The sequence below is a fragment of the Chelonia mydas genome, chromosome 1 (assembly GCF_015237465.2).
Source record: "Chelonia mydas isolate rCheMyd1 chromosome 1, rCheMyd1.pri.v2, whole genome shotgun sequence".
Taxonomy (NCBI): Eukaryota; Metazoa; Chordata; order Testudines; family Cheloniidae; genus Chelonia; species Chelonia mydas.
Window position 1 is genome coordinate 3,114,223 of NC_057849.1, and position 10,122 is coordinate 3,124,344.

Consider the following 10,122-nt stretch of genomic DNA (forward strand, 5'->3'; position numbering starts at 1 on the left):
TCCTGGCCTTCCTGTGGTGTGTCAGTGTGGTAAACTGGGGAATCGTTCTGTGTTCAACTCCTTAACTCATCGGGATGCCACCTTTCTAATTTCTGTTAAATGTACCCCTGAGGCTCTGCCCTCTGGCCACTTCCTCCAGTGCCCAGCCCCTGCTCCACATCTCACCTCGGGTTCAGGTATTCACCAGAGACTGCATACCACACAAAAAAACCACTAACCCAGGAACCAATCCCTGCAACACACCCTGTTGCCAACTCTGTCCGCATATCTATTCAAGGGACACCATCCTCGGACCTAACCACATCAACCACACCATCAGGGGCTCATTCACCTGCATATTTACCAATATGGTATATGCCATCATGTGATAGCAATGCCCCTCTGCCATGTACATTGGCCAAACCGGACAGTATCTATGCAAAGGAATAAACAGAGACAAATCTGACATCAGGAATCATAACATTGAAAAACCAGTAGGAGCACATTTTAATCTCCCTGGTCTCTCAATAACAAACCTAAAAGTGGCAATTCTTCAACAAAAAATCTTTAAACCAGACTCCAACATGAAACTGCAAAACTATGGCTGAGATGCCTTCTCTAGCTGATGATTTTCAGCAAACACAGGCATCTATTGTGAACAAACACCATGCTTAATCATGGTAGGAAGCAGGGTTCCCATTTTACCCCTGGGAAGAAAGAGGCTAACTGTGTAGCTGGCACATGCCTCACCAAAACCATTCCTCTGATCCCCAACCAATAAAAACAGAGAACTCCAGAAGGTGCTATCATTGTAATTCCATTGTAATTCCACTGATCACCTGAGGAATAAATACCCCATGCTGGGAAGAAGCAGGCATCCCATGTGAATACTGCAACCATGAGCACAGAAGCCCCCATGTGCCTGTCATTTATCATACGGGTTTGTAAAGTTAGCCTCTGCATAACCAGGCATGAAACACATAAAGGCTGTCAGCATTAATTGCAGGAAACACCTTGGGTGGGAAGATACAGGGGCAGAGATGTGTGTGGTTAGGCAGATTACAGTGCCAGAAGGTAACATACCGCCAGGACAGATTTCAGAGGTTTTTTTAGTAGGAGTTTACAAAATCCTTGTGCCTTTGGCTAAAGTGCACATAGAAACCAAGTGTTTGGAAGCTGTATTATCAGTGGGGTAGTAGATAATAACCCTACTGATATGCTAATTGCAAAGATTTCTTCCATGTAGCTGTTAAGGGGTCTGCCAGCAGCAAGAAGAAGCATTCTGCTGGGACTCCAGACAGAAACAGGAAAGTCCGAGGAACAGCTGAGGGAATGGGAGAAAGTCTTCTTGCTTCCTCTGCAGCAGGGAGAAACTGCATATTTCCATGATTTCAGGGGGGGGGGGGGGGGGTTGAGACCAGCTTCTGCCCTGCAGCTGAGGATGGTGTCTATTCAGAGAGGGAGGAGACTATATTGCCTATCTGTGAGAAGTCTGTTTCAGTTGTTAGTTGCAAGCCTGTCACAGTTAAACCAGGTATAGATCCTGTTCTAGGAAGCATATGGAGGTGTGTCCCAGAGGGGAGCCCAGAGAAAGGTAATGGAATCTTAGTCACAGGTGACAGGGTGGGTAAGAGCTCCCTTAACTATGCACCAGGAGGTAACACCAGGTCAAGAAGGGCAGGGGGAGTGGAACTTGCAGGTGAGAAAACTGTCCAGGCTCTTAGCTGTGAGCCCTTTATGGATGAGCAGCGGGTAGATTGCAATCTAGACTAGAGAGCATAGAGGTATGTGTCCTAGAGGGGGCCCGAGAGAAGGAAACTGTGGGAGGAATAGTGGGAGAACAGGAATGTCTCCTCACTGATCACATGGGGGAGGATACCCAGGACAGAATGGATGATTCAGCATCTGTGCACCCAGGAATCCAACCTCTGATTCAGGCTTTGAGAGGGAGCCGTGTAACAGACCTCTGAGAGGGAAGCAGTCACACAAATGACCTCTCAGGGATGAGGAGAGGGGTAACGGAGGTGTACCTCAATCCAGGTCCTGATTTTTCAGGAGTTTGTTCCTGACGTGCTTATGAAAACTAACTCGGTCTCTTTAAGACAGTCTATAGAATTTCGAGCTAGTGAACAGGAGCAGCTAACAGGGGAGTTTTGCAAGGGATTTCTGCAGGTGAAAGAGGACAATTATGTGACCCTTAGGGTAAGTTTGTTGTCGTGTGTGTGTGTGGTGTTCTTGCTGCTGGACTGAAATATACTGCGTTGTCTGTTTGTTTGGGGAACCATGTGTGGACCATGTGGGCACTATGCCTAGAAGCCTGCTAGGGAAGGCAGACAGCTGAGAGCTTCTTAACGAGGCTTTGATCCCTAAACCCTTTAGCACCCATCAACCCTTAACCAGGGGGCAGCTAACAGGAGAGTTTTGTGAGTGACTATAGAGGGGAGAGTGTGAGGGTGGGGGCTTGAAACACTTAACGTTCCTTAAACTTATTTAAATTAGAAGCAAAAAAACACCCCCTGATAAAAACAAAACAACCAAGGAATAAGCTTCAGAAGTAAAAAGAGAATGCAGACAGAAGTCCAGCAATTGAGTGGGAGCTATCCAGTTTCTTATACCGAATGCAGCATGTATGATTACCTGCTCTATGGGCAGGTGGCCTACATATGTATTCAGTGCAAGGAGCTCCTGGCCCTCAGAGACCATGTATGGGCTTTGGAGACCAGAGTAGCTGAACTGGAGGAGCTAAGGGAGACAGAGAGGTACATAGATGAGACTTTCCAGGACACAGTAGAATGGTCCTGCCCCCCGGTCTGTGCTGCTGAGGAGGATGAAACTCTCAGGGAAGGAGAAAAGGAGTACTTGTGGCACCTTAGAGACTAACCAATTTATTTGAGCATAAGCTTTCGTGAGCTAAAGCTCACTTCATCGGATGCATACTGTGGAAAGTGTAGAAGATCTTTTATACACACAAAGCATGAAAAAATACCTCCCCCCACCCCACTCTCCTGCTGGCAAGCTTATCTAAAGTGATCACTCTCCTTACAATGTGTATGATAATCAAGGTGGGCCATTTCCAGCACAAATCCAGGTTTTCTCACCCCCCCCACACACAAACCCACTCTCCTGCTGGGGTGGGGGGAGGTATTTTTTCATGCTTTGTGTGTATAAAAGATCCTCTACACTTTCCACAATATGCATCCAATGAAGTGAGCTGTAACTCACGAAAGCTTATGCTCAAATAAATTGGTTAGTCTCTAAGGTGCCACAAGTACTCCTTTTCTTTTTGCGAATACAGACTAACAAGGCTGTTACTCTGAAACCTGTCAGGGAAGGAGAACATCCAAGTGGAGCAGAGGCAAATCATTCCATCATTGGGACCATCCTTCCAGATGGTATGCTAAATGCTGCATTAGGGGGGCTGTGTTGGTAAATATCTGAATGTCTGTTGCGGGGACAGTTTGTCAGTTTGACTGTGTGCTTGATTATTTGAAAAGTGTGAATTGGGAGTGCTTTGTTCCAGGTGAGCCTTGAGTGGGTCTGACTTTTATAAAAAGCTAGTCAGCTGCGAACCAGAGGAGCGGCAAACAGAGAGAGTTTGCCTGAGAGTTCGCTTGGGGAGAGCCCAGTGAGGCTTACATGTTGCAGGCTTCTCTGAGTAGTTATTACAACTCCTGAGGAAGCTCATAGAAGGAAGGTAATATGGATGGGGAGTGTTCAGCTGTTGTGACCTGCACTAGATGTGCCATGTTTGTCTTTCATCCACAGGACAGAAGCGACTTTGTCTGTTCAAAGTGCAAGCTGGTCTCCATCTTGGAAGAGAAGGTTCAAGGTCTGGAGAAACAAGTATCGACCCTGCATTGCATAAGAGAAACTGAAGATTTCCTGGACAGACGTCAGGATATGCTTCTACAGACACAATGTTCTGAAGATTCAGAGCAGGCTGCATTGCGGGGACAGGAGGACGGTGAAAAAATTTGGCAGCATGTGACCTCCAGAAGAAGAAAGAGGAGAGTCCATGTACCAGCAGCGCAGATACAGGTAAGCAACTGTTTTCATGTTCTCTCCACAGGTACTAATGTGGAGAGTGGACTAGATGATACATCTGAGGGAAGGGAACAGAAGGTGACTCCGCCGATTGGAAGGCATGGGATGCACTGTCCTAGGGTTGCGGTTCCATGACCACCGCTCCCAAGAGGAGGAGGCAAGTGGTGGTGGTCGGGGACTGTCTCCTCAGGGGGACTGAGTCACCTATCTGCCGCCCCGACCAGGAAAACCGAGAAGTCTGCTGCTCACTAGGAGCTAGGATTCGCGATGTGATGGAGAGACTGCCGAGACTCATCAAGCCCTCGCATCACTACCCCTTCCTGCTTCTCCACGTGGGCACCAATGATACTGCCAAGAACGACCTTGAGTGGATCACTGCAGACTCCGTGGCTCTGGGAAGAAGGATAAAGGAGTTTGAGGTGCAAGTGGTGTTCTCTTCCATCCTCCCCATGGAAGAAAAAGGCCTGGTAGAGACCGTCAAATCGTGGAAGTCAACAAATGGCTATGCAGGTGGTGTCGGAAAGAAGGATTTGGATTCTTTGACCATGGGATGGTGTTCCAAGAAGGAGGAGTGCTAGGCAGAGTTGGGCTCCACCTAACGAAGAGAGGGAAGAACATCTTCGCAAGCAGGCTGGCTAACCTAGTGAGGAGGGCTTTAAACTAGGTTCACCGGGGGAAGGAGACCAAAGCCCTGAGGTAAGTGGGGAAGTGGGATACTGGGAGGAAGCATGAGCAGGAGAGCCCGAAAGGGGAGGGCTCTTGCCTCATACTGAGAAAGAGGGACGATCAGCGAGTTATCTCAAGTGCCTATACACAAATGCAAGAAGTCTGGGAAAGAAGCAGGGAGAACTGGAAGTCCTGGCACAGTCAAGGAATTATGATGTGATTGGAATAACAGAGACCTGGTGGGATAACTCACATGACTGGAGTACTGTCATGGGTGGATATAAACTGTTCAGGAAGGACAGACAGGGCAGAAAAGGTGGGGGAGTTGCACTGTATGTAAGGGAGCAGTATGACTGCTCAGAGCTCTGGTATGAAACTCCAGAAAAACCTGAGTGTCTCTGGATTAAGTTTAGAAGTGTGAGCAACAAGGGTGATGTCATGGTGGGAGTCTGCTCTAGACCACCGGACCAGGGGGATGAGGTGGACAAGGCTTTCTTCCGGCAACTAACAGAAGTTACTAGATCACAGGCCCTGGTTTTCATGGGAGACTTCAATCACCCTGATATCTGCTGGGAGAGCAATACAGTGGTGCACAGACAATCCAGGAAGTTTTTGGAAAATGTAGGGGACAATTTCCTGGTGCAAGTGCTGGAGGAACCAATGAGGGGCAGAGCTCTTCTTGACCTGCTACTCACAAACCAGGAAGAATTAGTAGGGGAAGCAAAAGTGGATGGGAACCTGGGAGGCAGGTGGTTACCTAGGGAGGTGGTGGAATCTCCTTCCTTAGAAGTTTTTAAGGTCAGGCTTGACAAAGCCCTGGCTAGGATGATTTAGTTGGGGATTGGTCCTGCTTTGAGCAGGGGGTTGGACTAGATGACCTCCTGAGGTCCCTTCCAACCCTTCCAACCCTGATATTCTATGATTCTATTCTCTGATTTTATGAGGCAGTGACCATGAGATGGTCGAGTTCAGGATCCTGACACAAGGAAGAAAGGAGAACAGCAGAATATGGACCCTGGACTTCAGAAAAGCAGACTTTCACTCTCTCAGGGAACTGATGGGCAGGATCCCCTGGGATAATAACATGAGGGGAAAAGGAATCCAGGAGAGCTGACTGTATTTTAAAGAATCCTTATTAGGTTACAGGGACAAACCATCCCGATGTGTAGAAAGAATAGTAAATATGGCAGGCGACCAGCTTGGCTTAACTGTGAAATCCTTGCTGATCTTAAACACAAAAAAGACAACTCATGGTGATGGGGGGTGGTCCTGGATGCCAATCTTTTAAAAAGGGAAGATGGATGATCTGGGGAACTATAGGACAGTCAGCCTCACCTCAGTCCCTGGAAAAATCATGGAGTAGGAGGGTGGCCATATTGCAGTAACAAAATCATCCCCCCCACACACAGTGAGCACATGGCTGTGGTGAAGCTGGCCTGTGCCGACGCCCACCTCAGTAGTTACTATGGCCTCTTTGTGCTATTCTCTGTGATTGGTCTGGATGTGTTTTTTATCACTGTGTCCTATACCCAGATCCTCAGGGCCATCTTCAGCCTCCCCACAAAAGACGGCCAGCTGAAGACTTTGGGGACCTTCAGCTCCCACCTCTGTGCCATCTTAGCCTTTTACATCTCAGCTCTCTTCTTTTCCCTCACATACCGGTTTGGGCATAATGTGGATCTGCATTTCCATGTTTTCATTGCCAACGTGTATCTCCTGGTGCCCCCCATGCTAAACCCCATCATTTATGGGGTTAGGACCAAACAGATCTGGGACAGGCTGCTCCGGCTCTTTACTCATAAAGGGACCTAAAGTTGTCTCCTGGTGCTCTGGCTCTCAGACCAAGCTCTGTGGAGAGCTGGCCTGAATCACTGACTGGATAGTCAGAGAAACGTTAAATTCTTTCCTGTCCTCACTGTGCTGTGTCAGTGTGACAAACTGTGGAACTGGTCCAGGTAGAACTCATTAAGTTGTCCCCTTTCCAATTGCTGGTACCTGAACCTCTGAGGCCCCGCCACCTGCCCAACCTCTCCCCTCAAGGCTCTGCCCCTCTCCACCTATTCCCACAGGGCCCCATCCCTGTTTCTCACTCATTCCATCCCTCTGTAACGCACTGGATTATCTCCACCTCCCTCCCCAATCCAGTTGGACTCCCTCTGCTCAGGGATGGGATGGGAGCTGCTGCATCTTGACAAGGAGCCTGCCGTGAGTGCCCTGAGCATGCAGCGCTGTGGCTGACAGGCCGAACAGGGGAAGAGAGGGAAGCCAGGAAGCTGTATAGAAGCAGCTGAGGGTTGGGAGCAGAGCTGTAATACAGGTGGGAAAGACTGTGCATCATATAGTTTGTGGTTCCTAAATCTCAGCTACAAATTCGTGAAGAAAGAGATCATTGTGTCGCTTATATCTTTCACTTTCAGCTCCCTTTTGTTCCTTCCAGCTGGGAGCCTGTAGCAAGCAAAGTCCTGGCATAGAATCATAGGACTGGAAGGGACCTTGAGACGCCATCAAGTCCAGTCCCCTGCACTCATGGTAGAAGCAAGCACCATCTAGACCAGCAGTGTCCAATAGAAATTCGATTCTAGCCACACTTGTGGTTTTGAATTTTTCTTATTAGCCAGATTATTAAAAAGCCACATGCATTAGTCACACTTCAATAGCCTATTAGCCACAATGTGGCTAGTGGCCAACGTATTGGACACCGCTGATCTAGACCATCCCTGAAAGGTGTCTGTCCAACCTGCTCTTAAAAATTTCCAATGATGGAGATTCCACAACCTCCCTCAGCAATGTATGGGTATGGGCTGGGGGTCCTTTGCCCTGATCCAGGCCTAGGGAGCAAGGCAAGGAATCAGCTTTGAAGCTAGGAGGACAGCAGCTGAGAGAGGTGGAAGGGTAAGCCCTCGCGTTAGCTGGGAAGGCGGATGCTGGGCAGAGGCCGGGGTGGATGCGGTAGCTCATAGGGAGGGAGATAAACAGCACACCTGCCATTAGCTGGGTATTTACACATGTACACGGCACCTTACCTGGAACTACAGGACACCCATTGCCCAGGGGCTGAAGCTGAACTGTGAAGCTGAGTCTTACATACGCTCTGCCTGACACTTCTGGTTACTACATCTAGAAGCATTTTAGGTAGGCTGCTAGGCAGTATTATCCCCGTGTCTTGGAGGGACTGAGCCACATAGCAATAAACTGATTTACCCAAAGTCACACAATGAGTCAGTGGTAGAGGTGAGAATAGAGAATCCTGACCCTCACCCCACCCCTCCTCTGAGTTGTGATAGATGCACTGAGGCTATTTGTGTGTCATGATCAGTGGAGTTGCCGTCCTTCTTAAACAGGACAAATATATTAATGAAACAGCTAAACACTATGGCCGCAAAAACAGGTTTCCACACAGCTCAGTCTTCAGCCTTGTCTTTGTTGTTTACCAGGGAGCACATAGTGCCTAGAACTCTACAGCGTGCACCCTCGAAGGCCCTGATTAGGACATTTTGGTTTCAGCGCACTGGAAATAATAAATAATAATAATCTCCATTTAATACATGGAGAGGTTGTGGCTCAGAGTGCGAATCTGACTTGCCCAAGGTCACCCAGTGAATCTGTGGCAGAGCTGGGACTCTTTAATCCCAGCTCACTGGTCTCTGATGATTCTTTATCTCTAGTTAAATTATTTGGGCTAAATCCTTAGTTGGTGGAAGTAGGTGCAGCCCCACTGAAATCAGGGGAGATCCCCTCACTGGAGAAAGCAATGGAGATCATGCACCAGGCCTCTGTGGTACTGTATGGACCATACGTGTCAGGTCTAAGAGAGTCCTGGGAGTAGTGAGCAATAGTCTGTGTCAGTGGTGCCCATATGTCACCGCGCCTCAGTGGGACGCAGCTGAGGATGCCAGATTCAGGCAACCTGCTGAGAAATGGGGCAGCCTCACCCTAGACTGGTGGTTGTTCTCTCATTAGATTCTACCAGGCCAGCAACAAATGGGGGTGGCAGGTTTGTAGAAATTGTGGTGGTGCCCAGAATGCCCAGAGCCTGCCCCCCTCCAAGCTCTCCCCACCAACTTCCTAAGGCTCTGGGAGGGAGTTTGGCTGCGGGAGGGAGTCTGGGGTTTATGCTCTGGCTGGGAGTTTGGGTGCAGGGTGGGTGAAGGTTCTGGGGCGGAATTGGGGTGCAGGCTCTGGGCTGGGGCAGGGAATTGAGGTTCACAAGGGGTTCAGGGTGCAGGCTCTGGGAGTTTGGGTGCAGAAGGGGGGAGAGGTCAGGGTCTGGGAGGGAGTTTAGGTCTGGGAGGGGTTCTGGGGTGCAGGCTCTAGGAGAGAATTTGGGTGCTGCATGCAGGCTCCGGGTAGGGGGTGGAGATACAGGAGGCGGTGAGGAGTGCAGGCTCTGGGAGGGAGTTTGGGTGCAAGAGGGGTGGGAGGGAGGGGGTGGGGGTGCAGGTGGGAATTTGGCAGTGGGAGGGAGTGTTGTGGGAGCGAGTGGGGGTGCAGGAGGGAGTTTGGGGGGTGCAGGAGGTGTGGGGGAGGGGATGTGGATACAGGCTCTGGAAGAGGGTGGGGGGTTTGGTGCTTACCTGGAGCACCCCCTCCTGCAGCGGCTCCTAGGCAGGGTGGGCCGGGAGGTCTCCATGCACTGCTGCCCCCAGGCACCTCCCCCGCAGCTTCCCGTTGGCTGCAGGGGTGCTCAGAGCGGGGGCAGCACGTGGAGACACGGCCGCCCACGGACTGCAGGGACGGGCCAGCAGCCACCTGCAGCGAGCGTGCAGGAAGCCGCTCAGCTCCACTGCGCTGCTGGTGGTGGCAGCTGGGACATCCTGGGCCATGTTAAGTCTCCCAGGGGCAGCAGGTGGGCTAGGGGGTCACCCCAGGGAATGTGCAGGGGGTGGCAGGTGGGGCCAGGACAGAGACTCAGTCCCAAACTTTGCTGGAGCCAGGCTGCAGGGCCAGGAATATTCCTGGTGCCTGGGCACCACGGGCCCATATAACTCGTCGCCTATAGCAACAAATGTTAACTTCTGTCTCACCACACTGAGTAACTGGAAGGCAAAATTGCAGTCTCCTGAGGTAGCCCAGACCTCGGCTCACCACCCAGATACTGGACTCCATGATGAGTGGTCAGTTTCACCACGTATAGACTCATTCTAACCTCAAGAGATCAACCACTTAGCCAGGTCAATATATAACTCAGATCTTACCCAATAATAACGACACTGCCAATCCCTTAGCAATTAAATATTAAAGCATTAAAAATAAAATAAAAGAAGAAGAGCTATAAATGATTGAGAGATCAGATACATCCAAGTGATGTTTCAGTGTTCAGAGATCAGGACCACAGCAGTGAAGGAATAAACTGCTCACTTGCAAAAGTCTCTGTGGAATCACCCAAACAGGTTGGGGATCATTAGTCCTTCTTCAGAACTTCCTTGATAGAAA